The 25,032-nt window shown below is 37.8% G+C and overlaps 1 protein-coding gene across 2 annotated transcripts in view; it reads left to right on the top strand.

Annotated features, from left to right (window-relative positions):
• The first annotated feature begins 2,728 nt into the window (after window positions 1-2,728).
• LOC143039233 (facilitated trehalose transporter Tret1-like) overlaps window positions 2,729-25,032 on the top strand; it is a 164,748-nt gene continuing 142,444 nt past the window's right edge. Inside the window, exon 1 of one of the 2 annotated variants that reach the window (XM_076209103.1) lies at window positions 2,729-2,951. The gene's annotated coding sequence lies outside the window, so the exon portion shown is untranslated. The remainder of the gene's footprint in view (window positions 2,952-25,032) is intronic. The other variant, XM_076209101.1, reaches the window with a different exon arrangement.

Here is a 25,032-nt window from a genome sequence, read left to right as displayed (position 1 = left end):
TAGGTTGGGTTAGGTTAGGTCAGGTTTCAGATTATTCATTTCTTTCCTCTCTTAAGTTGTTGAAATCAACTACATGTCATGAAATTGAAAAGAGAGTCCAGTTCCCTCACCCCTTGCCTTCTACCGCCACTTAGCCCCTGTTCACACTAGCGGTTTGAACCGCACGGAAACCGCGATGGTACCGCATATTCGAGGAAAAACCGCGCGGTTGTGTGTGAACACCTCCATTGACTTACACTGTAGTTGAACCGCCACGGTTCAAACCACTCCTTCCAACTCCGTAAATAACTAAAGAAATGTCTCCCTCCCTCCCTCTTTCTGGGATTCTTCATGGTCTTGAATCACGTGCTTGACTCGTGATCCACGGATAGGAGTTTCAGAGTTCAAAAAGCGCGCGCGCGCGTAAAAATTTACCTAATTGTAGTATACAAGAATGTAGCAACGCTCTACAATTTATCATACCTAGCATCAAATTCATGTACAGTTCCAACTTGTTCTCTATCCTTGATTTCTAATTATCATATTTAGATTTGAATTCACGTGTTGTTCTAGGTTAGGCCATATCCTAAGCCATTCGAAGTATTTACGCATTTATATGGAAACTTGTATTCCTTTACATCGATAGAAATTTGCTAGGGCCTACTTGATATGTTCTCATAACCTCTTAAAGCTCTCCTATTCTATGTTCGTTTGTGTGTGTTTACTCATATTTCTTACTTGTACTGGAGAGATTTTGCTAATTAATTTCGCCGTATTTACTGATTTCTTTGTCGTTACCTTTTCCTGACTATTTTCATCAAATATTATTCGATTTCCTGCCCAGTGTGCACTGGTGCCATTTCGTGGAAAATTTCCACAAATTTGTGGGAGAAATTTGGAGAATATGTAGAGTTTGAAGAATTATAAGTTGCAATGAACTTATTTGTGTAAATAATAAGTCCTTTTTATGGGAAAAAAATTGAAGGTCCAGATTGTCTTATGGGAATTTTGTGAGAAAACTGGTATAGATTCCAGTGGCAACACTACCTTTGTGTATCTACCTAATTGCATTTAGGTAATCGTAATATACGGGAAATGAACAACGTTTGTCTATGTGCGTGTACGCGCGCACGTTTCTCCATTTTCACGTTTTACCTGAAATTCGAATAATGAGCCCCATACATACCTTGGTTGAGTAGTTAGAGCACTGATATTTATCATAGTTACCTACAAATATCTACTACACGTGAGGGGGTCATCTCAATAAACAGTTTGAATCCGTGGCCTTCAAACGTTTGCTCTTAAAACCGTTTCTCCCTTGTAAACAAACCCAAACGCGCAAACCTTTTCACGCGCGAAAATGTCAACACTTTGGCGCGAAATCGTAAATTTCTAAGTTTTGATCAGAACAACATTTTTATGACTTCGATTCTTTCATTGTCATTTTTTATTATTGCACAACAATAAATCAAATTATCATGCAAGCTTATGATACTCATAGAACATAGCTACTGTCACTAGCATCTTTCATCAAATTATATTCAGCATTTCGTCGTAAAGCATAAAGAGTACTACATGCGCATTGTACGTGCACATTTTTGGTAGTTTCGTTTTTTGGGTCATAATGTATAAGATTAATAAATATTGTTGTCGGAAATTATTACAGCAGAGATAACGATTGTCATAATTTTGATTATCATTCTTTATTATTGATAGTTCTGCTGTTGGAAATGCTGTACTGAAATGTGGTCAACTAACCGTCACAATTCTTGTACAATCACCTGAACAAAATTTAAAATATTCCAAAGCCACTGTTATTGATAGCTGACAGTTCTGCTATTGGAAATGCTGTACTAACATGTGGTCAACTAAACGTCAAAATTCTTGTTGCACACTTACCTGAAAAAAATCCAAAGCCAGTTTCACAGAAAACGTCCGACTTGAATGCATTCACCGTTAATGATAAAAATGCGAAATAGTACATTGCCAACATCACATGAAATAGAAAGACGATATGATAAACTGAAAAGTAGGAGACGCAATTCCATGAGCGTTGTTCCTTTTCTGTACACTACAATTGGGTAAATACATGATATAGACCCCAGCAAGACTGCGAAAATAATACGTTAAATTAAGTAATATGGTGTTAGTTGGCAATTCCTTCTTGAAGACGCACCAAGTATAACTATCAAATGGTCTCATTGGCGTTACGTTATTTGTAACGGTTATTTTTATTTTCTGTGCTATCGTCAAAATATTTTATTCACATTTGCATCACTAGGAAACGAAGGGGGTGGCATCCATTGTCAGTTTAATTTAATTTACCAACAACCGTCAAATGCAGAAATTTGATGGTGGGGGCGGGGTGCAACTTGACAATTTGCGCCTAGTGTCGTCCAACAAACAAGTATTTCTGTCCTACAATTCTCACTGAATTAATATAAAATCTTTCAAGGCAACGCAAAATAATTCTTAGTTCTTTCAAAATTCCAGTAAATTTTGAAATAATGGAAGATGGACTCATACATTAATTGCAATTAAAGTTTCCCATATATAAAATCACTTTGGACACAAAAGTACGTGTACAAATTGTGTACAATTTAATAAAAAAAAATACCTTGATTTGATAATTTCCATTAATGCAAATATTAACCAAAGATTTTAAGAACCTTCTTTACCACGTGTAATCCGTGATTCCGTGAAGATAATGTTAATATCGAGTAGACTTTCGTTAGTGCACAGTGTCGTATTCAGTCATTTCTGATCACGGGAGTTCGGTGAAATTTTGTAAATGCGTGTGTGTGATAGTGTAATACGAAACCATTGTTATTGTGATTCTTTTAAAAGTGTGAACGCGAGTACTGGTAGAAACCAAGAATAGTAAGTTTGAAATACAAATTACCTGTGACAGTGGTAACTGTATGTACAAGATATTACGATCATGGCCACTGACTTGTTCCCGAAGAATTTCGGTGAGTATAATTCTATAACAGTTTTTCTTTTTTACCATATTGTTCGTGGTGTGTACTTTTATTGCACTGTATGAATCAAGTAGAACTGCTGCCGCTTGTTTTTCATTTGTGTATTTAAATCGAGGCAGTTGGCAAAAGCCAGGTATGAAGTAAATTTCAAGAAATTGAGTTCCCACTCATTGTGGTGCAAACGAGACGAATATATTAGACCAGGGGTTCCCGAACTATTCAGATAATCGACCCCCTAGTAAAGTTGATTTTGTATAAATCCCCAAACTATTAATTCACGAACTATGTCAGTTTATCAATATTATTGGTGTTTTTATTGTTATTAATGCTAGTAATATTATTATAGTTGTCATAATTATCATTTAATTATTGTATCATTATAATTTTAGTTATCAAGTGTTATTATCATTATTATGATTGCTATCATTTTTGTTGTTGATATTACTGTTTTAATTCTTTACTGTGGTTCTTGTCTGGTCTTATAAATGGTAATTCTATAATATATGGTAATTCTAAAGTACCATAGTCACAGTTTTTGTGTTTGTGGATATTACTGTTTCTATTAATTTATTTCTTATTTTGATTCGTTATAAAAGGGCCAAATAGCAATATTCATGATCAAGGCGACGGCGTTCCAATGGTAATACAGATATTTTCACATATACATAAACATAAGCGTTTTGAAATATTTATAATTTACCAATAGTTTTAAGAGTGATATTGTATATTCTTTATAATATTACTATAAGTAATATTCAAGCCAATAATATTACACAAGCTCGTCATCTTGATGTTCATTCACGAAGTGATTGTGTGTATGTGATATTCTCCCTACATGCACAGAATGGGGAGGATTTTCGACTCCTTGTGAACTGACATGGTTTTTCTTTAAGTTTAGATATTGGTTGGTTGATTATTCTCACTCTTTCAGTACGGGGAGAGAACAGGGTCATTTCATGATAACCATTTAATTTTTAAAGACTGCCTTTCGACCCCATAGTAATTTACTGACCCCTTTCGATATCGACCACTTTGGGAACCCCTGTATTAGACTGTGCATCAAAGCAAGTACTAGTTTGTCGGTGCGAGAGAAGACTTAACGATAAAGTTGAGCTGTGACAACAGAAAAAAATTCCTCATATACTAGTAGGGTCCCAAACTAGAGTCCAGTAGAATTCCGGTAGTGCAGTTTTTGGTAAACGATGTTCATGTAGGATTGTGTACTCCTGTAGTAAGAGGTCCTAACATCGAGGATTAATCCAGGCACTACAAATTACAATTTTGAACTACTCACAAGACACGATTCACAATGTCGTTATATATTTCGCATTTTTTAACTCACGATTTCCAATTAAATGTCGGTCTTCTTAAGATCTTATGCGAAAATTAGTTTTGATCTTAACAAATAAATGTGATAATGGATGTTTTAGCAGAGGAAATAATTTAAATCCATGGAAAGGTTACAAAATAATTTGAAACCGTACTTTGCACTGCCGATGGAGGAGGGTGGGAAATGTAGCAGTTTAGCCAGTCACGTGCCACGCTGAACCAAACTACCAACAAATTATTTGTTCATTAAATCATAAAGTGTACTAGTACTCACATTTATGGTGCTAGGGCCACTAAATTGAGTAAACAGAACATTCCAAAGTAGAAACATGCACTTGATCAACTAATTTCCCGCCAAAACACGCTTGAACGTCGTGGAGCGTCGTTTTATACTAGTCGCTTGTAGAATAGCGATTTCGAAAATAACATAACGATAGCCTGCATCTTTGCATTCTAAAGTACCTATTCATTAACATTTTGTATTATAGGATGTGGAGGTACAATAGTGTACACCATTACTTTTATTATTTTCCCTGATAACATGAAAATTGCGGTACTTCTTCAACTACCATGCCAACCACTGGAACCTTGCAGTACATTAGCATCACCTTCATTACAATGTGGCATACCATATACATTTTATTCTGGTTACTACTTGTTTTATTCAGCTAAAGCGGGGCATGAAGAAGGTAATAAACGAGATAGGTAAAAGTACATGGCGAGAGAATTGTTCCTCATGGAAACAAACTGTGGATGTGCCAAATCATGCGTTTTCCGATAGTGCATACAGATGAAACGTTCAAAGGAAAATAAATTGAATTTATAATACATAGTAATTGGCAGAATTAAGATTCCACAATTAGATTCCCATTGTTTTACTACAAATGCAAAGAAGTTGTTTTATCACTTACGGAAAATGTATAATACAAGTTAAGTCTCCTGATGGTCCACCAATCAGCGACACTGGTGCTGGACCAGCAGCCCAGCAAATGAAATTCAAACGCCAGCCAAATATTTGGAGTAGAATCTTTGGTAGTTTAACTTGGGGCTGATAATGTGCGTCATGTGTATGTGGACTACAATGGAAATAATCTTACATGCTCTTTTTGTGTTATCCTCGGCAATTGTAATTGTTATTCCGAACTTTGTGTTTTTGAGTGAGTTCGCCTCAGGGAAATGAATGTGTCGTAGAATATAATTGTTTCTAGAAAATTTTCTCCAACTTCTCTTATATTTTCGTTGGATTAAAACATGGACAGTTTGTGGCGAAATGCTTCCCATTCTAAAACTCGCTCAGTGACAAAGCCGCTCATATACAACATTGACCTTTCATCACCCCCCCCCCCCCATCCCACTCCCTCACACGACAAAACCCGCCCTTTTGGAAACGGGAATATTGATCTATATATAACTAATCCCAAATCGCCCCTCTTTTCCATGGACTACCACAAGATCTTACTTCCAACATGGCGATACGACCATCTTCCAGTGATGTATCTTTTCATGCATTCATTCTCATAGTATGTCCATACCACTTCAGGTTAGCTTGTCCATACGTTTTCTTTCAACACAATTTGTATCTTAGTTGATTCACTAATAATTAAGTTTCTTAGTTTGTTATATTTCATGGCTTCATATGCCCTAAAGCATCTTGTTTCCCCAATGACCACAACTGCACACGAAGCATGTGATTCATTTACAATGTTATATTTGAGTTCCAACCTTTGATTAATAATATAATCACACTTTCTATTTTCTTTGTTAATATTTTTCATGGATGTCTAAAAATCTTGTGTTCAGTCATGAGAGAATTTCTTGTAAATAGTCTGCCTCTTTTTATTTTTACAGAACAATTGCACTTACAGAATACAATTTTATCTAAGGATGTGATTTAAAATATTTTTTCTTATCAGATTCTGGATTGTATTCATGTCCTTTTTTATGGATGGTTTATAATGTAGAATACCTTGAATACATTTGGTATTCACCTTGAAATCAGAAGTCATCACTGTATCCTGCCAAAAGTGTGATTGATATTTAAAAGCCCCTTCCCACCCCACTTTTTTTATGCTCCAGCATTTGTTTCCACCAGGGAAGGAAGCTTTTTACTTCAGAACTTTTCAAGCTTCCAATCTTCCATCAGTATGCTGACCTGAAATTAAATAAGAAGACTGTATAAATGGTTTAAGTCTATAACCAATTTAATGTTACATCACAATGAAAAAAACTATATTTAGTCATTAACAAATTTGCATTAGCAATGAGAAGTGAAAACTTAATTTATAAAAGAATTGGTCATACTAAAACTACAAAATTTGAAATATGTGTAGTCATTTGTGAAAGGCATGACACCTGTACTCATCTTCCATTCTATGGTTTTCCGTGTTTGCATCATCATCTTCCTCTTCCTCCTCTTTGGACTGATGATGGGCATCTATGTGTGGTGATCCTACAAGGTGGACGTCAGAGAATCCCCTCCCTGCCACCCATCGTCTAAACCTGTCAGTACCCTTACCTCCTTCTAGGAGTTGACACTTAGTCTTTAACTGTGCCCACAATCTCTCGACTTCAGTTGTATTTCCTCTGCCTTTTCATGTAAGGAGAACTGAAAGCCAGCAAGTTCTCACCTTCTCCTCCTACTACTAAAAGCCAGTAACACAGAAACAGTACCACAATCATAAAATAGACAATAGTCTTTCTTCCATGAGTTTATATCACAGAAAGGATTGGTGCCATCCACTGCATGGCTGCAAGTTTCCAGTCAGTGAAAATTAAGCCAATAAATTTTATTGTTGAATGTTCTTTTTCTTTTCTTACTGGTTATTTCTTGTGTTTGTGAGTCATGAGTTTCCAATAAACCACTCCTGGCACTCCACATAGAATCATACACACAGATAACTAAACAAATTAAGTTTTCAAGACTTAGCACTAAACACAGACTCCATATGAGGTACTGACTACATAAATTCTATGCTGATAATGTTTTAGGGGCTTTAGTGACACCCGAAGACACTAGTCATATAACGTTTCTTTAATGACTGATGAATAACCTCCACTCAAATTTTAACTAATACTGTTGCTCTTCTCTACTGTTCTGGAGGCTGAAGGCTTCTGCAAGAAACACCAATAACAACAGATTCATTGATCTAATGCCCCTCTTAAATCTCTCCTTTACCTCTTCTATGACTCCATTTCTTTGGCACAATAATGTCCCTACAGATATAGATACTGAATACAACTCAGAGTTGCCCTGTTTATAGACACCAAATTCCACAGATGTAGTCATTACATAGGAGACACAGAACTTGTTACTGTATCTTGCACTGTCCAACTCTCACTCAGTTTAGATTTTCAGGCTAACATGTAAAATCATTTCCCTAACTGACTCGTGGGCTGACCCAGGTGGTACGACCAATTGTGGGCTGATCCACTGGTTATAACCACTTGTTGGCTGACCCAGTGGCTATGACCACTCGTTTGCTGACCCAGTGGTTATGATCATTTGTGGGCTGACATAGTGGCTATAACCAGACTCCTTAGAGCTGTAGGTCTCCTCCAGTAAAAATCCTAGTTCTATAGACATGCTGACAGATTGACTACTTTTTCTTACTTTTCTCTCTACATGACCATACCATCTTACCAGAATAATATTCGTCTTCTAGTGTTCTTCTCATGACCATATTCAGATATATCTTCATTTCCCCAGCACTGAATATATTATCTCAGCATTATATTTCAACCAATAAGAGAAAGTAAAGGTGAAATAAAGGGGGACTGTCATGGGAATTTATAATTGGGAAGGGTGTGGAGTGATAGGAAAAAGGAAGGGTTTTTTGTTTCAAAATTATTACTACAATTATACAATGGACTAGGACACTTACCCCCTTCAGGAAATACCATCAGGTCCCATGAAATTTGTTTCAGTTCTTGTAATTTATCTACTTCCTGCATTTCCACTATATAAGTTAACATTAAATCAGCAGTTGTTCCTTTCCTCTCCTCTCTCACTTCCTTTGGTGAATACCAATGGAAAACTTTTATTCATTTTTATATTTTTCCATCCTATACTATTCCCTGATTCAAACTGCCCTAGAAGAAACCACCACACAGAAGACACTGAGCACCTCGTACTACAATGTAACTCACTAAGAGTCTCCAGACAACAAAACAATATATCTTCCTAAATGAGTTATGAACTCACCCAGAGGATGTTACCAGTTATCTAGGAGCTGCAAGTCTCCTGTTAGGGACCAGGGCCTATGGACTTACTGACTATAGTATACCCTCATAGTGATTCCTTCTGTCTCAGATTGCAAATTGCAAATTTGTGGAACAGTGTAGATTTGTCAGTCTATCAATTACCAGTTATTCAGTCATTTACAGATTTATAGAACAGTTAAGTTTTTCAGTTTATCAATTTTATTTTTATTAATGATACCTTTACTCTTCCAATACACCAAATATATACATCACAGGCTACATAAAAAGATATTAGTAGTTACCAGGCATTATAGATAATGAAGTTATTTTTGTTCAAAAAGTGCAATTAAAAACAAATAAAACAGCATACTGATATAATTTTTGAAAGATGGTGGTACACAAAATTCTTTAATTGCCCTAACCATATACTCAAAATCAGAATTTTTTTGCCCATACTTCTTGTTAACTAGATTCCCACAGTCCCAAGACAGTCACTAGTGGTCCTCAAGTCTTACCACAGAAGGTGTTGGTGACAGCGGTAGTAGTGGTGGTGGTGGCAGTGGTGAAGGGAGAGCAGCTGCTAGTTGTCAGCTCTCCTAATGTAAAAAAATGGTAGACACCCTTCCCACCTACCCCTCATTGTACCACAACCCCTCACAAGAACTTCCTAGTACCCAATCCACCCCCCCTCTCAAACACTAAATATAATCTTAGAAGAATGAACACCTATACTTCTTTCTTCTCTCCACACTTTTCTATAAAGAGATGGGTCTCTTTTCTAAACTATAATTCCCCCACGTAACATGCACCATCTATTGTGACACATCATCATTCCCATAGTTGAGGAAGTCTATGCTACCACATGTAACCTACCAACTAGAATACATCTTCATAATGGGAAAATGTCCATAAGGATAGGAGTGCAGGTAGATCATTGGTGGTACTACAAACAGTTGAGATGAACTCTTTTATAGATGAAAACCAGCCAAAAATTAGAAGTAGATTATTCAGCTTAATTTGGGTTAGCCTTGCATGAAACCTGTTTTGTTGAGGTAGACTGAAAAATTATGAGATACTGTAAGCCTTTAGTTTTCAGACCATAAAGTCATATGACTTGAAACAAAAAACTGCAATACTAAATTAAAAAAAAATATAGGCCAAAAAAAAAGGGGGGGGGGCAAGGAGAAGACATCAGGGCAAAATTATTTAAATTAATCAGTTAGTCAATTAAAATCTACTGCTATACTTAGGCCCTCCCCCCTACTTTTGCCACATCACTCCTCTAAATTACTCACTGAAACTAATTACAGTATGCCTTCAATGGATTTTCAAGGGTGGGAAAGAAAAGAGTACACTCTTATACATGCATACCAAAGGCACTTTACCCTTTATAAAGAGTGTCTAAGTCTCCACACACCAACAACATGCACATTAAAATGTTTATTGCAGAGCAGAGCAGAAAAGAAGAAAATCTTTTTAACATGTGTCATTCCTTCATCCATTCAATCTTCCTCCATTCACTTTCATCTATTGTATTCTCTTAGCCTTAAAGCTGTTTATGTTTTGTGTCTAAAGTCCATCATTTATAATTGGTGTATACCTCCGGCTAAAGTTGTATATAATGAAGGGAATATCTGTGTTGGGAAACACTGAGAAACAGGAAACTTTGAAAAGTACTAGGTGTTATACAGGCAACAGAGAAGTAAAAATGGAAATTGATGGCACAAGCACAGAAAAGATGGAGAAATATTAACCATCATAGAGAGAGAGGCCATGCAGAAGGTAGATCAGTCAATCAATCTGTCTATTGCTCCACGTCTCTCTTGCAGGAGACCCATGGCTCTCCAGTAGCCAAGGAGCCATGCACAAAGTGGAGGGACAAGATAATGAACTTTACATGCATGGTTTTTAAAAGGGTCGCATAGTCTAGCAAGTTAACAAGGAGGCAGGAGGAGATTAATGAATTTCAAATTGCTAGTAATATAAATAAGCAAGTAAAAGGTGGGTAGGAAAGATCATGGAAACTTCTACGGTAAACAGAAATTTCTGGTTTTAAGTCGATAAAGCCATGAGGTATGGGAAGGAATAGACAGAAAAAGGAAAATTATTTAATGCATTTGTGTAATGAGAAATAGGCATTTGGGAATGGGTGCTAACAGGAGATTGTATGGAGTGAGTGTGCTGACAGCACTGTATGGGACAGAAACATGGAATATAAGAGAGTAAGAATTTAAATGTGTTTGAGATGAAATGCCTGAGAAGTATGGTAGGGGTTACTAGTCTGGATAGAGTGAGAAACATGGAGGTGAACAGGAGAGTGAGAGTGGAAAGTGAGTTGGAAGATAGGGTTGATGAAAGAGTATTGGGATGGTTTGGACACATGGAAAGGATGAGTGAAGAAAGATTAGTAAAAGAGGTGTTGAAGGCAGAGGTGGAGGGAGTGAGCGTGAGGGGGCAACCAAGGATGAGATGGATGGAAGGGGTAAAAGGGGCATTGGGAAAGAAGGGAGAAGAGAGAAGAGGGGTGAGTGGAGAATCGTTGTGTATTGATGATGCTGTGATGCATGGAAGGGAGTAAGTGGGGGATGGGGGAGGTGGGGGAGTACGTGTGAATGATATTTTGACACAGCCCGAAGGGATTTCTCCCAGTCTTCTCTTTTTACGTATGAGGGGATGGAGATGACCCTTCATCCAGGAGGAGCCAAGAAAAGAGGAAGGGAGAGGTGGTGAATGGAAGTGGAGTATGTGGGGATGAAATGGGAGGGAGTGGATTTATGCCTTTGACTTTGGATACCTCCCTTGTTAGGGGGGGGAAAGCCATTGGTATATGTATATATATATATATATATATATATATTTTTTTCCTTGGATATCTGGCAGGACACCTGGAGTCCAAGAAATCCAGCCACAGCCACTGGGTTGGTCCCTAGTTCATTCAGGGTAGAGATCTTCTAGTGTCTGCAATGGGTTTGTGCAGTGTAAGAAAATGTGATCATTCAATCAATCTCTTGACCCACCCACTGAATGGGCCCATGTGTCACTCATGGAAGGAATCTTGTGTTGTCTGGTGATTGTTAATGCACAACAAGGTAAGGTTGTGGTAAGTATGCTCTGTGTGATGGTTGCACCTAAGGCAGATTGATTGTAGCCAGGCCTATTCTGTGTTGGTATTGTTTTAGAGCTGGGTGACCTGAACGCAAGTATGAAAATGTCTTGCTTCTCTTGAGAGGGACTTTTCTGTGGTGGCCCATCTCGAAGAGTTTGTTTCATGATCTGGGACTGAGTGTGTTTTTGTGTGGATGGGTTGTGTGGTTCTGGTGGTACATTGTTGTAAATGTTTTAGTATGAAACTGCTTTTTACTATCAGATTTTTTACATAAAAGCTGAAGGTCTTAGGAGTGACAAAAAGGCCAGCTCATATATTAGGTTTCTCTTTCAATGTGAGCGTTTGGCCATTTAGATTCACTGTTACATGAAACTGTTTTCAGGATTTTAAAGTGACTTGATAACATCAAAATCGAAAATAGTATTCCACTACAAACTAAACAAAAAATTTATTTTGTCCAAAAATGGGTTGAAAGGACTTCATCAGTTGCACAGTCACTGAATGAAATAAACTGCCTGCAAAGAGGATGGAAAATAATGTTGTTCATAGTAACAAGATTCATTAGGATCAGTCAATCAACCTGTGTGGGCATTGTAGTACAAAGTGTTCTGTGTCTTCTGTGTGGTAGTTACATGTGGCCTATTCTGTGTAGGTACTGTCTTAATAGCAGGTGATGTCCTGAGTATAGGCAAGCCAGTATGGTTCTTATGTGGGAAGGTTTTCTCTGGGGCTCATACCTGGGAACTTATTGTTGGAGTATTGACTTTGGTGATCTTTCTTGAAGAGCTTGTTTGGTAATTTGAGTGTATGCTTCTGTGTGGTATAAGTGGTAGGTTGGTATAGATGTTTGAATAGTATGCTGCTAATATAGTTTTCTGTTGCATGAAGGGTGTGTGGTGTTCAGAGTTCTAGTGTAAAGTTATGTTCCTGTCATGTTCATGTGGTATATTGTTGGGAGGATTTTGGTTTCTGTATGAACAGTAGGTACCCAACAGGGGAGCATCCTGTTATTACTCTCATTGCTCAATTCTGTTTATTCTATATAGATAGCTACATTACATAGTGTTTGTAAATTGTTTTCATCTTGCAAATTGCTTGGAACCATGCTGTGGAGGCATAACTGAGGGTGGTTCTTATGAATTGTTTGTTGATGGTTATTAGAGTATCTTTGTGTATAAAGTCAGTGCTAGTGATGGGTTTTAATATGATTGTCTTTGTTAATTTCTGCTTTCATGTCTTTGATATGTGGGCTGAAAGTCATACAAATATCAGATCAGATCTGGGTCCAGATCTTTTTTCCCAGTGGATGGATTTGGCCATTTAATTCTACTATAATGTGGCTTTTTGATTCATGGTTGTCTGGAATGTATCATGTTACTGTGAAGCTTCCATGCTCCTTTTTTTGATCCAATGTTCCAGGTTGTTCAAGCACATTTCAGTGTTCTTTACTGATAACTTGTATTTAATGTGCAGGGTTATTATTGTCAAGTCATCTGTATACGGGTGTTTAGTCTTGGTTCTGGTGTTGGGGGATCACTTATGACAAGTTTTAATGGAAGACTGTTGCCACCTGAAGGACTCCACTGTATAGCCTTTTTGTACCTGAGATTTGCTTGTTTTGGATTATTCTGCATTGCCTCCCTGCTATAAAGTTGGTTAACCACTTGTTGTCATTGTTATGAATGTCTGATCTTTTTGGATAGTATGTCAGGGGACCTTGTCAGTATCTAAAGCAATCATAACTGTTCTTTTTTATTTTACTATTATTATTAAATCCTCCCTGTATTTCTGTGATGTTTGTGGGCAGTTCTGGTAGAGTTGCCTTCCTTGAATCAATGTTGATTGGTGGAGGTAGGCATTTCTGATTTGATTCTTGCTGATATCAATCTTTCCATCAGCTTGGATAATGTGTACAGCTGTCCGACAGTTCTGTACAATGTAGGGTTTTCAAGTGTTTTATTTGGTTTCAAAATTGGTAGTATGGAAGCTCTTTTCCAGATGTTTGGGATGTTGTGTTACCAAGAGTAGTTGAAAATATCAGGGAATGTCTTACAGCTGTTTGGCCAAGGTGTTTGAGATCTTGTCTGGGCCCTTAGCTTTGGATTCAGTGTCTTGTTTGATTTTACATATTTCTTCAATTATTTTCCTATTTTCTAGTATAGTGGGCTTGAAGATAGTTTTGAGAAGTACTTGATGATGTTGCATTGCTGTTTTGAATTGGTACTCACCATCAGGAATTAAGTGTCTGTTAGCTGGTTGTTTAATGGGTTTGTTTTTGTGTGCCTATTTGGATATGTTTATATTCTTTCCTGCATAGCCTGAAAAGTTTTCTGTTTGCAAGATTTATCATTGTAATGTTCTGAAGCAAAGATTGTTACAAACTGATTGGCTGGTATATGAATGCAAGTGCAATAAATCAATATGTAACGAGGGATAATTCTATGCCTAAGGCCCTACCACCCACCAGCAGGGTAAAGTATGTGAACACAACAATAATGATAATAATAACAATAATAATACAGTAACAATAATAACTCCATCACTGTCTGGAAACCTGCAGCCTTACATTAACATACAATGGTGCTGAAGCTCTCTCATATATCTTATGAGGTCAGATAGGGTGATGGGCACAGTGGGGTTACTTTGTACAGCATTGTATTTATGTGGTTCTATAATTTTATCAATGCCTAATAGGAGGGGGGAAATCACTGATGTTCAACTGCTCATAAGTGGAACAGGAGAGGAAATATATTCAATGTTGATGGGGAGAGATCTTAAGCTCAGAAGACTGATGGAGGTGAGGACACCAATGGGATCCAAAAATGAGTGACACAGAAATTATTTTATCACCCCATGACCACCATGAACTGTTTTTCATGATTTGCCCTTCCATGCCCATAAAGAGATGGGTGTTATTAACACGATGCGTGTACTAAGGAAATTAATACAGATGAAGATAAAAGTTGCATATATCTGCTAAGTTGTCACAAATCATACAAATCATTTGTAGGCAAGAAATCTGACTAAATTGTATGTATAACAATTATCATGAATCTGGTTACCTATTAGGATATAGATTTAAACATGTAGGTACACACAATTTTGCCAACCCGAAAGTCAGTGAAGGAAATACACTTCTGCAGATGCAATGGAATGTAGTTAGTTGCAAGATTCAGCTTGTCAAACACTTTGACAATATGCTGCAATGTCTGACAAATGGTTATTTGCTGGATTGATTTGACTGTCTGGGTGTTTGTATCAATATGTCAGACATCTGGAGTTCACTGCTGAACAAAGACCTTTCTTAACTCTTCCGTGTGGTGCATGACTTTGCCAACCTATGCTATTCACTAGTGCAAAGCTATCTGTATAGTCCCTCCACCTTCTGTCTGGTCTCCTTCTTGGATACATCCCATCCTGTGGTGTTCTGTCAGTCATATATGTTCCATCTGCTATCTTCTCTTCTGGTTATCTTCCTCCAACCTAATTCCAGTAGTGGCTTGAGGTGATGAAATTTTGAGTGACTACAAATACGTGTCTATATCACCTTTGTTAATTTAGCTAAGAGTATACAGCAATTGTAAACTTTGCATTTGAGACATATGTATGAAGTTTCCCATGATGTTCCTATATTCATTGAACGTTTTCCAATCAATTGTCATGTCTTTGTATTAAATTGTCTTTTTCTTAATTCACTTTTAGCATGTAGTCTAAATAATAGTATGCTTCAACTTTAGGTTGCCTTCATCATTCATAATTGCTTTATTTTGAAAATTAGGCTTGAACATTACTTTGAATTTACTTTATTTCATCTTTGAACCTACATTACTTTAATACTTCCCTAGTTCAGATCTCTCAGGTACTTGTAAGTTGTTTGCTGTTCATAAAACAAAATTATGTCATCTGCAAATCTAAAGTGATACCCATTAATATTCAAACTTTTCCCTTCCTAACTCACCCTTCTGAAAATCTAGGCAAGCTTTGAATGTTGGAGTTATATGACGTGCCAGATTCCTTTTTTTTTTTTTTCTCTTATATCTTTATGTTGTTGAATTACAGCAGCACTGCCTCCACCTTATAACCCACTATGGACAATACAACCAATATATCATGAATGCACGAGTTAGATCATTGTCATCTACAGGTCTAGCTGAACTGCCCTCTGTGGTTTCGGCCAGCATGCCACCAAGTTAAAGTAAGCACTGTCCAAGCAGATATCTTGGACATTATACAACTGAAAGATGAAGGTATATATGTAAAATGTGAAATCCCTTGCTGACGGCGGCCACAAACTGAAAATCCAGTGGAAGACCTGAAGATATTATAGAATGGAACAAAGTCTGAGACAGGGAGGAAAAGCTTGTGCCGTGAATACTCAATCTACTGTAGGGGTGAAGAGAAGAAGACAACCAGGGGAATTTTTATTGAAAAAGTGTTTTTAATGTAGTGAAATTCAGCAGTGTAACAGATAGGGTAGACTAGACTGAGGTTAGGCTATGTACAAAAAATCCAGGTATGGTTGTACGCCAACTTCACTGAGCCTTGATGACAAAATTAAATTGTATGATGATAATTCAAATCAGGTAATGGAACAGGAATAAACTAAATACACAATGATGGGTGGTGACTTCAATGCTGAAGTGAGGAAAACTGTGGCAGGGAAATCATGCATGTGGATGTTTGAAGGTGAGAGAAATTAAAAGTAAGGGGCTAGAGAATTTTGTAGAACAGGAGAATAATGAATATGTTCTTCCAAAATTTTGCAAGTCATAAATGGACTCTGGGAAGTCCATATGGAACTTAGAAACAAGCTTCATCTACAGAAATAAAGATCAGCAGCATCCAACATCATCATTATCTATGTACAGTAATTGTAGGCTGTGACTACATAATGGTTGGTTGTAGAAATAAATTAAACGTCAAGATTAAAACAATCATTGCAAAGTTTGTGGATAATTAAAAATTAATGTCAGATATCGAAAACGTGAAACTCTACGTCTCATAGCGAACGAGTAAATTCCACATATTGACCGCATGTACCGTTGGAAACCCTCTATAGGATTCACTGAAAATATTGAACTGAAGATATCTCACCAGAATTTGTAACGAGACATCTGTAAAAGTCATGGAAATGTGAGTGCGTGCGATGTGATTTAGCTTCCCGCACAAGACCGGTTCGTAATGGATGAACGTTGTGAGATTTTCATCTTAACTAGTACTAGTAGCGACTAAGATGTTCAAAATACCAACGTTAAATTGTCAGCACCTAGAAGGTGGGTGTTTGTGCACTTTCTTCTTTTGGATAATTCTCCAGAATCTGACCTATGCAGAGAAAGGTTGTATGGTCATTCAACGAGACTACATAATGATAATGTGGCAGACAACCATTAATATAGACAAATATGCATTCTGCTGTACGCAAAAATCCAATAAATACGTACAACTATTACCTTGGTTGATGGAAGTAAATTCACTCCACCATTATTGAAGCTCCTTTTTGCGGACATAGTTCGTCCACCAGAATACCTGTGGATTCTGACTTTCCTGACGCTGCAAGCGCCTGATCACATGTATAACAGGCTAAGATAACGAATTCGTGAAATTTCACAACATACAAGAATAAAACTTAGCTTAAATCATAAAGTACTTTAGCCTAAAACAGTATATATATATATATATAACGTTGTTTTTTCTTTAATATACTTTGTCTTTCATCCGCACTATTACATACACAGTCACTCTTGTGCCTTGCCTTGGGTTGTTTATACGATGAGCTGGAAAAAAATGTTAGGATGGCACAATATTATCTACTTACCTAAAATGTCGGAGGCGAGAAAATATCTATACTATATAATGTAGACTAGAATATTCATATCTTGACTGAATAAAACCGGCTACAGTTGCTCCGGAAGAAATCGAATGTGCAATAATACGACATGGCTTCCAGAGACAACTTTAACTTTGTCATGACGAAATCCTGCTCTATGGTGGCTATAAATAGTATGGCATTTGGCTGAGCTAGAAGAAAGAAAAAGGTCATGGCGGAATAGGAAAACCGCGTTGAAGCAACTAAAAGTAAAAAGAGGCGAGTTCGTAATACATTTAATATTACACAAATGCAGATAAAATAAATTACCCCATTTTCACCCTTTCCCTCGAAGTGCTTCCGTATGAAGCCAAACCTTTGTAGATTTCCAGATAGTGCAAAATAAAACCATTTCATTAAAATGTAACAGACGCTTGTTTCGAGTTCGTTTGTTATTTCATAAATGTACCTGTAATTCGGTATAGACATGCTATATACAAAAGAAAATAAATTGACACTTGCATGTCTGTTCAGATTTATTTTATTATATAGATTATTAGAAGACCGGAGGTCTTGTTTACTCGTTGCCAGACCCCGTAGCTGGTAAAGCAGAAATCGACCTTCACGTGTTATGACGTACATACCGACTCCGCGAGTAACGGCGATGTGATAAGCATAAACATGACGCAGCAAGATTTACAGCAGGGACGCTACGAATTCGTCGAAGTACACTGTATAACAGTCAACATAGTGCTGGGACGGACTTCAATAGATATTAGTTGACCTACTCATGATCAACGGGCCAATTTACTTAGTAAATGAAACTCGTTATGATGTCATGATATGTACAAGATGTAAACGTTATAAAAAGCGTTGGTTTGAGTTTTGTTACTGGATACTACACATGCCTGTGTTGTCTTGCCGACTAGTATGGGTTGTGGTGACTGGTGAGGGTGTTTAGGGATTTGTTGTCGATAAGGAGAAAGGTTCCGTTGTTTGACTTCTAGGCTTACCACGTGTCAACATCCGTCATTCGAGAACATTCGGGACTGGCACCATTTCATAATTCCATACTGTTATCATTATTATAATTATTATTTCAATGGAAACTTGCCCCATTACCTTATGCATCACAGATGCTGCTGTTTTGCGTACGATAACCGATTTCTGGCCGACAAGTATGTACGCACATCACGTATTTCTTACGAAATTTGCTTTGAGATACAAATATGTTTTAAAGGAGAATTAAATATAAACAGCTGGGAAACACGAATCGTTTACTACTTCAGGTTTCAGTGTCTGTGAGTCGGTGAAGACAGGAATGCACTTTAGGCCTAACCGCAACGATGAACATGCGTTCAGATCGGTCGTTCTGGAATACATTATGATAACATGTGCTGAATTCGCGTTTGCGCCTTGAAAAGAGATATACCTAATTTGATATAAATAAAGGTATTGTAAAATGGTAGATTCGAATGTGGTTTCAATATATACATAGCCACATGTAAATTGTATTAATTTAATTATCACAATTTTTTTTCAGCGGCCTACTCTCATGGTTTGTTTCCGACACATAATATTCCCACGCAGTGGTACATTCACTAGATATCTAAAAAGTCTAATCTGCAATATTTCACTATATACAGTGATTCCCAGTAGTGACAAATCTTCATACATATTCGTTACTCCCCAAACAATTTTTCATTTAGTCCATACATTACCAAATCTAAACTGCTCGCCAGTCTATTTTATTATAAATTCCAAGTAAGTAGCCAAGTGTGAAAAAATCGAAATATTGGAATTAGAGTAAAACCAATGAGATCTTGAGTGAATTACTCATAGAATTTGAGACAATCACAAAATAAGATGAAAATGCTCTGGGTGTGTTGGCCATGGGTAACATGTTACCAAAGAACCATTATAACAAAGTTGTGAATAAATCATACAAACTATTGATGGCTGTCCCATACATAAATGAGATGAAAAAAGACCTGCCCTAGATTGGAATATACAAAGGTGATTTACAAATACAAAATGAAGAATACAAAAAGCAGCAACCAAATTGGTTACCAGTCTTGCTGATAAGATACATAGCAGAACAAAATCACAGGAGATGCCCTAACTGAAAGCTCCAGTTGCCCTGCTAGCATAGTAGTATATCAGCAGATTTCTTTGGATGAGGTCACTGTACAGTAATTTGCATGAGTTTGAATCTTCAGGAAACAAGAATTTGGGTTTTACTTGGTTTCAGCCCTATTACCTGTCTAGTTTGATGAATGGACACCCTATCATTTGATGCTTCCAGAAAACTTTTATGTTTGGTCAGTCATGCAAACTGCAAGTTGACTTGATAATTTTTATTCTAATCTTGTGTCAGTGTTTATCAGTTGTACTTCATTTTGTAAATGTCACCCTATGTAAGCAACGAACTTGCATTGGTTTAAATATCTTCGCCCTCCATTCCTCCCCCACATTGAACCATGAAATTTGTATTGGCTCACCCAAACCTACTATTTCAAGTCAGTGTACTTGTGCGAGGTACCTTCCTTTGGTGACAGCCCCAGCCAACAAGACTGCTCAGGATGATGCTTTTACCTGTTTCAACATTTCTACCAAAGTACAGAATTGTGGTAGAAATACTAGGAAGCCCAGCAGTGAAAGACTATAAAATTGCACATATACCTATGGCCCTTTGTCTACCAGCATAACTGATCCCATGAGACGGCATTAACATACATAAAGAACAAGGCACTCTTAGCTTTCTCATGCTGCGACATCCCTTACCTGTCATGTCTACTAAACATCTTGCAAAAATTTACATTTTCACCGTTCTCTTCTACTTTGGTCTCTATTAATCTGATTTTAACAAAATCTACGCCACTTCTTGCTTCTATTCTCCCCATGCCCCTTCAAGAGATGATCGTTCTTTCCACACTACAATGAAATCTTGCCTTGTACACCTAATGTGCTGCCCCAACATTCCTGTCAATTAGAAATATCATGCACATATTACCCACATCTTACTAACTCACCCAGGCTTCCTGCTGTACTCCATGAATTCAAGATGGTTCACAGAAATAGCATGATTTTTTTCATAAGGATAGAAGTCATGGGAACACACACACACACATATAATATATACATAGACATATACATACACTCTCCTCCAGGTTCCCCTTGTACTTCATTTGGTATTCTCGGTCTTCCTCCGTTTCCTTTTTCTCTCCTTTCATGGCACTCTGATCTGCCCTTCTAGTGCTCTTTGGATCTCCTTTCGTTTTGACTTTCTCTCGCTTGCTTACACACAACAGTGCAATGGTAGGGTAGCATTTGCAACCGAGTTCAGTTCCCACCCAGGGCTGAAATAATTTCAGTATCACTGCACTGCAAGCCAGCACTCCAACTCTCATGGGTGGGGAGTTGTGTGTGTGTATGTACGGTCTGGATGGTCACAGCATTACCTATAGATCAGGCACATGAGCTCTCGGTTCTCATCCAGCACTTGATCACTTGTCCAACACATGATCAAAGACCATAATGAATCACATGAAGCAAAGGACTGGAGGAAGAAATTGGCCCTAGAGCAAGGAAGGGATGCTTTGAGAACTGTATGGACGTCCACTTGAAGAAATCTAAGAAATGTACGAATCAGTGGCCTGTTACACAGGGGTAAGGACTGGGTGATGAATGCAACACAGGAAAATCATATAGAAGCAGTGGAAAATGTGATTCATCACAACTACACATGTAATTACAAAATGTTGATATGCAGATAAGATGTGCAAATGTGATCAGATTGGATGATCAGAAGTACTGTGACTGGCCAATAGATATCACAAGTGTCAGAACCTTGTACCCATTTGTTAAGCACACACAAGAATCTAGAGAATTGAAGTCACCAAAGTAACAGCAGTCATAGCAACCTTACAATGGCATACCACTTGGCCATATGGCAAGGCTTTCATTATATTTTTCAAAGTTGAAAATATAACAAAACAATGAGATGCTTTCCAATTGTTGAAATCTCCTGGAAAAAAGTACTAACGAAAAAATCCCCATGTAGAAGGCAAGTTGGATACGAATAGACTAAAGTGAAAGATATTGTCAAGGTGATGAGAGAAATAATGGAATTGGGTCAGGAAGCCAGCCAGAAAAAATGTTGGGCAATGGAGTAATTATGTTACTGACTGGAAGCTGCAAGATGGGTAATATTGAAGACGGAGACTAGACAGGGTAGAGAGAAGATAGAGGAATTTGTAAACGGTGTCAGATATTGGCATGGCCATGGAACTTCCACAATAGTTTGGGAGAGGCTTTTGTTCTGCAGTGGGCTCAAAATTGATGACAGATGGATTTGAACTTAAATGAAATAACAAAGGAATAATATGATTCACGCAGTGGTTTGGTCATTTTTATGTGACTGGATAAGAATAGAATGCATGAACTGGTAGTGAAAAGAGTGAAAGTGGGGCGGGGGGGGGGGGGCAAGAAAAAGGTGGGTCAGTGGACCGATGGAAATCTAAATGTTTGGTCAGGATGTTGCAACAAGTGAAAAATGTGTGATTATAATGGGAATTAGAAGAATGTATAGGCTAAGATGGTTATCAATTTGACAGATAGGGCACAAAGATGAACTAACTGTAGTGCTGGGGAAGAAATGAATAAGTATTTTTACAGATGAAACTGGTAAGGAATTTACCCCCTCCTGCCCATATACTTGTGTGAAAAGACAATTTAATTCAGATATAAAGATTCACCCGCAAACCATCATATAATTCTCCCACAACAATGAGTGTTGTGGAACGTCTCAAGAAATTACATACATATACTAAAAAAGTCTTTCACTCCTTATAAGATAGTTCCTGATCCCTGTCACATAGCATTGGTCAGAGGCCTCTTCGATAGGGTTTGACGGAACTGGTTAACACCCCTCCCCTCCAAGGCCACTCCTTATTTTGTTTGCACCACCTGCTAATTCTTGGTCCTTATCTCTCCATGGACTTGTTTTCCATATTTGGAGCTAATCCATCTCATCTCGTGTAACTGCGCCCCCAAATTATCTGATTTCTTTGATCAACCTTGTATGCCAGCTAACTCCACCCCTGCTGTCACCAAACTTTCAAGCCTCGTAACCCCCACCATGCTTAAAACACTTCATCCCCAACACATTTACTCGCCCCTTTAGATTCCAAGACTGATGCATACAGTGCCTTGGGCACAATCACTCATTGAGCCTGTTTTCATACACACATATATCAAGGGTTATTTCCTCCTTTCAAAGGAGGTAGCCAAAAAATAAAAGGCATAAAATCCACTATCACCCATGCCACCCCCACATACCCTACTCCCATTCAACCCCGCCCCCTCTTGAGTGACAGGTCATCCCTGCATCTCACCTACTGTCCTGAGTCAGAAGCAATGTCCCAAGACACAGCAAGGCCACTTAATTAAATAGGCACACCCCCTTCCTGCAGAAAGAGAAGACAGGGAAAAACCACCACAGGCTGCATCAAATTATTTTTTCACATACTTCCTTTCATGCATCACCCATACACAACCATTCTCCATTCACCCCTATCTTCTCCCATCCTTCATACATTTCCCAATCCAACCATCTCATCCTTGGTTGCTCCCTTATCTTCACTCCTTCCACACCTTTTACTAATCTTTCTTCACTCATTCTTTCCATGTGCACTCATCCCAAGATGTTTGCTCCACTTCCACTATAGCATTACTTATAAGTGACCCACAAATACTAAACCTTTCACCCTTTAAATTCACCTCCAACCCATTGCCATCATCTCCCCTTGTAATGGGGTTTTGACTACATGGTTACATGCAGGGGGTGGGAAGAGGGCTGAGGACCCCCAAATTTTATCCTGCATAAACCAGACTAGTAATAGATCACTAATACAGCACAAACTAAACTTGGGAGGTAAAGAGCACTTTTAAATGAATACTATACGCAAGACTAGTCCTTCCACATAAGCAAAATATGCTATAAAGTTGAGGACCTGGAAGTATGGACTGACCTCCATGGTAAACATAGTACCAGAACAAGGTCAAAATGAAGCACTTAATCACTAAAATAAAAGTATAGCAAAGGTCAATCTTCCCTTTATATATATATATACACCAGCTCCGGTGCTTGGCCTTCAAGCCAACAATTTCATAAATCACAATCTTCCCTTTTCATAGGATTGGCCAAATCAAAGCATGTACCCACTTTACACACAAAATCTGCTCAATAACTTCTGTCTTTGCACTTTCAGGATTGAAAGCCAAAAAAGTTACTTTATATGATAGGCCTTAATACAATTGTCATAGCAACCACAAAACATGATTACCTCCATTCAATCGATATTTCCTGCTGAACACATCCCACTCATACCAGACACTATCTTACCACCCGTCTACATCATTTCTGGTTTTCCGCAGAGGCAGATTAAAAAGGTCCTCGTTTGCCCATAGTTCCTGCGTGCCCAAAACAAACTTGGCATTCAGCCCACCTTGCTTGACAGCTTTCCTTGTTCTTTACTAAATACCAGTTTAACATTTATTCTATTCCTTTCCACCATAGAATGCTTGCTGGCCAAGCTGTTTTTGTATTGCCACCTGGGCAAGTCAGGAGTAGACAGTTTGAGACTACGCACAACATACCTTAAATTACCCACAAAATTACCTTGCCTTGCTAGGTAATTCATCAAAATTCACTTTTAAGTGTAATCATTAACTTGAAACAACACTTCCTACCCTTTGAACTTTTAGGTCATCATTCCTTGACCACTGTACCATACCTACTTTTTGTAGTTATTTAGTAAGGCACATGTTCTGAAGTGACTTTTCCCACTCTTTTATTCTGTATGGTAGGGGGTACCAATTACGTGGCAGTGCTGAGGATGTGGGCAGGATACATGTATAACCCATCATCCATGTGGAGTCAAGATGAGGGAAGGTGGAGGGGAGTGGGTACATTCCTTTGATTTAGCTACCTCCCTTATAATGGGGAGAAAGCCTAGATATGGACCAAAAGGTCTCCTGTTGGCATGCTCCGCCTTTTTAAGCTCCTTGTACACAAATTACCTCTAGGGATTGTGCAGCCAGTCTTTACCCCTCAATGGGCGTAAAAAAAAAATCAAACGAGTGAAGGTCTTAACATATGGGATAGACTAGTTTTACACAACCCAGTAGAAATAAAATTGTAGTGACGTGTACATATATACACATTGTAGGACGAGTGACCAAACTGAACTGCTTGAAATTGGCAGTAACTAAGTTCAAATAACCTGAATGGGTCAAGACCTAAAATAATAGTCCGTTTCTTCAAATGGCCAGAAGGATAAATAAAAATCTGAGAAATAGCACTAATTTAAGAAAACATCCCATTAATGAAATTCTAGAAATTCATCTGGCTTATTTACAAAATACATGACACAGCTACAACATAATTTACCGTCACTGCCTGGTTACAATGTACTTTCCTAACAAATTATGATTACAAACTATGAATGTGTTCATTTAAGGCCAATCAAAGATGTGACATGGATAACAATGCCAGGATCATAATATACCATATTTTAACTAAGAACCCTGTGCAGGCCGTCCTAAACAAGCTGTCACTATGCCACCAG

The sequence above is a fragment of the Oratosquilla oratoria genome, chromosome 26, assembly GCF_046742065.1.
Source record: "Oratosquilla oratoria isolate Oo_2021 chromosome 26, ASM4674206v1, whole genome shotgun sequence".
Taxonomy (NCBI): Eukaryota; Metazoa; Arthropoda; class Malacostraca; order Stomatopoda; family Squillidae; genus Oratosquilla; species Oratosquilla oratoria.
The sequence above is the reverse complement of the archived record's forward strand: the minus strand, read 5'-3'. Positions and strand labels throughout refer to the sequence as shown.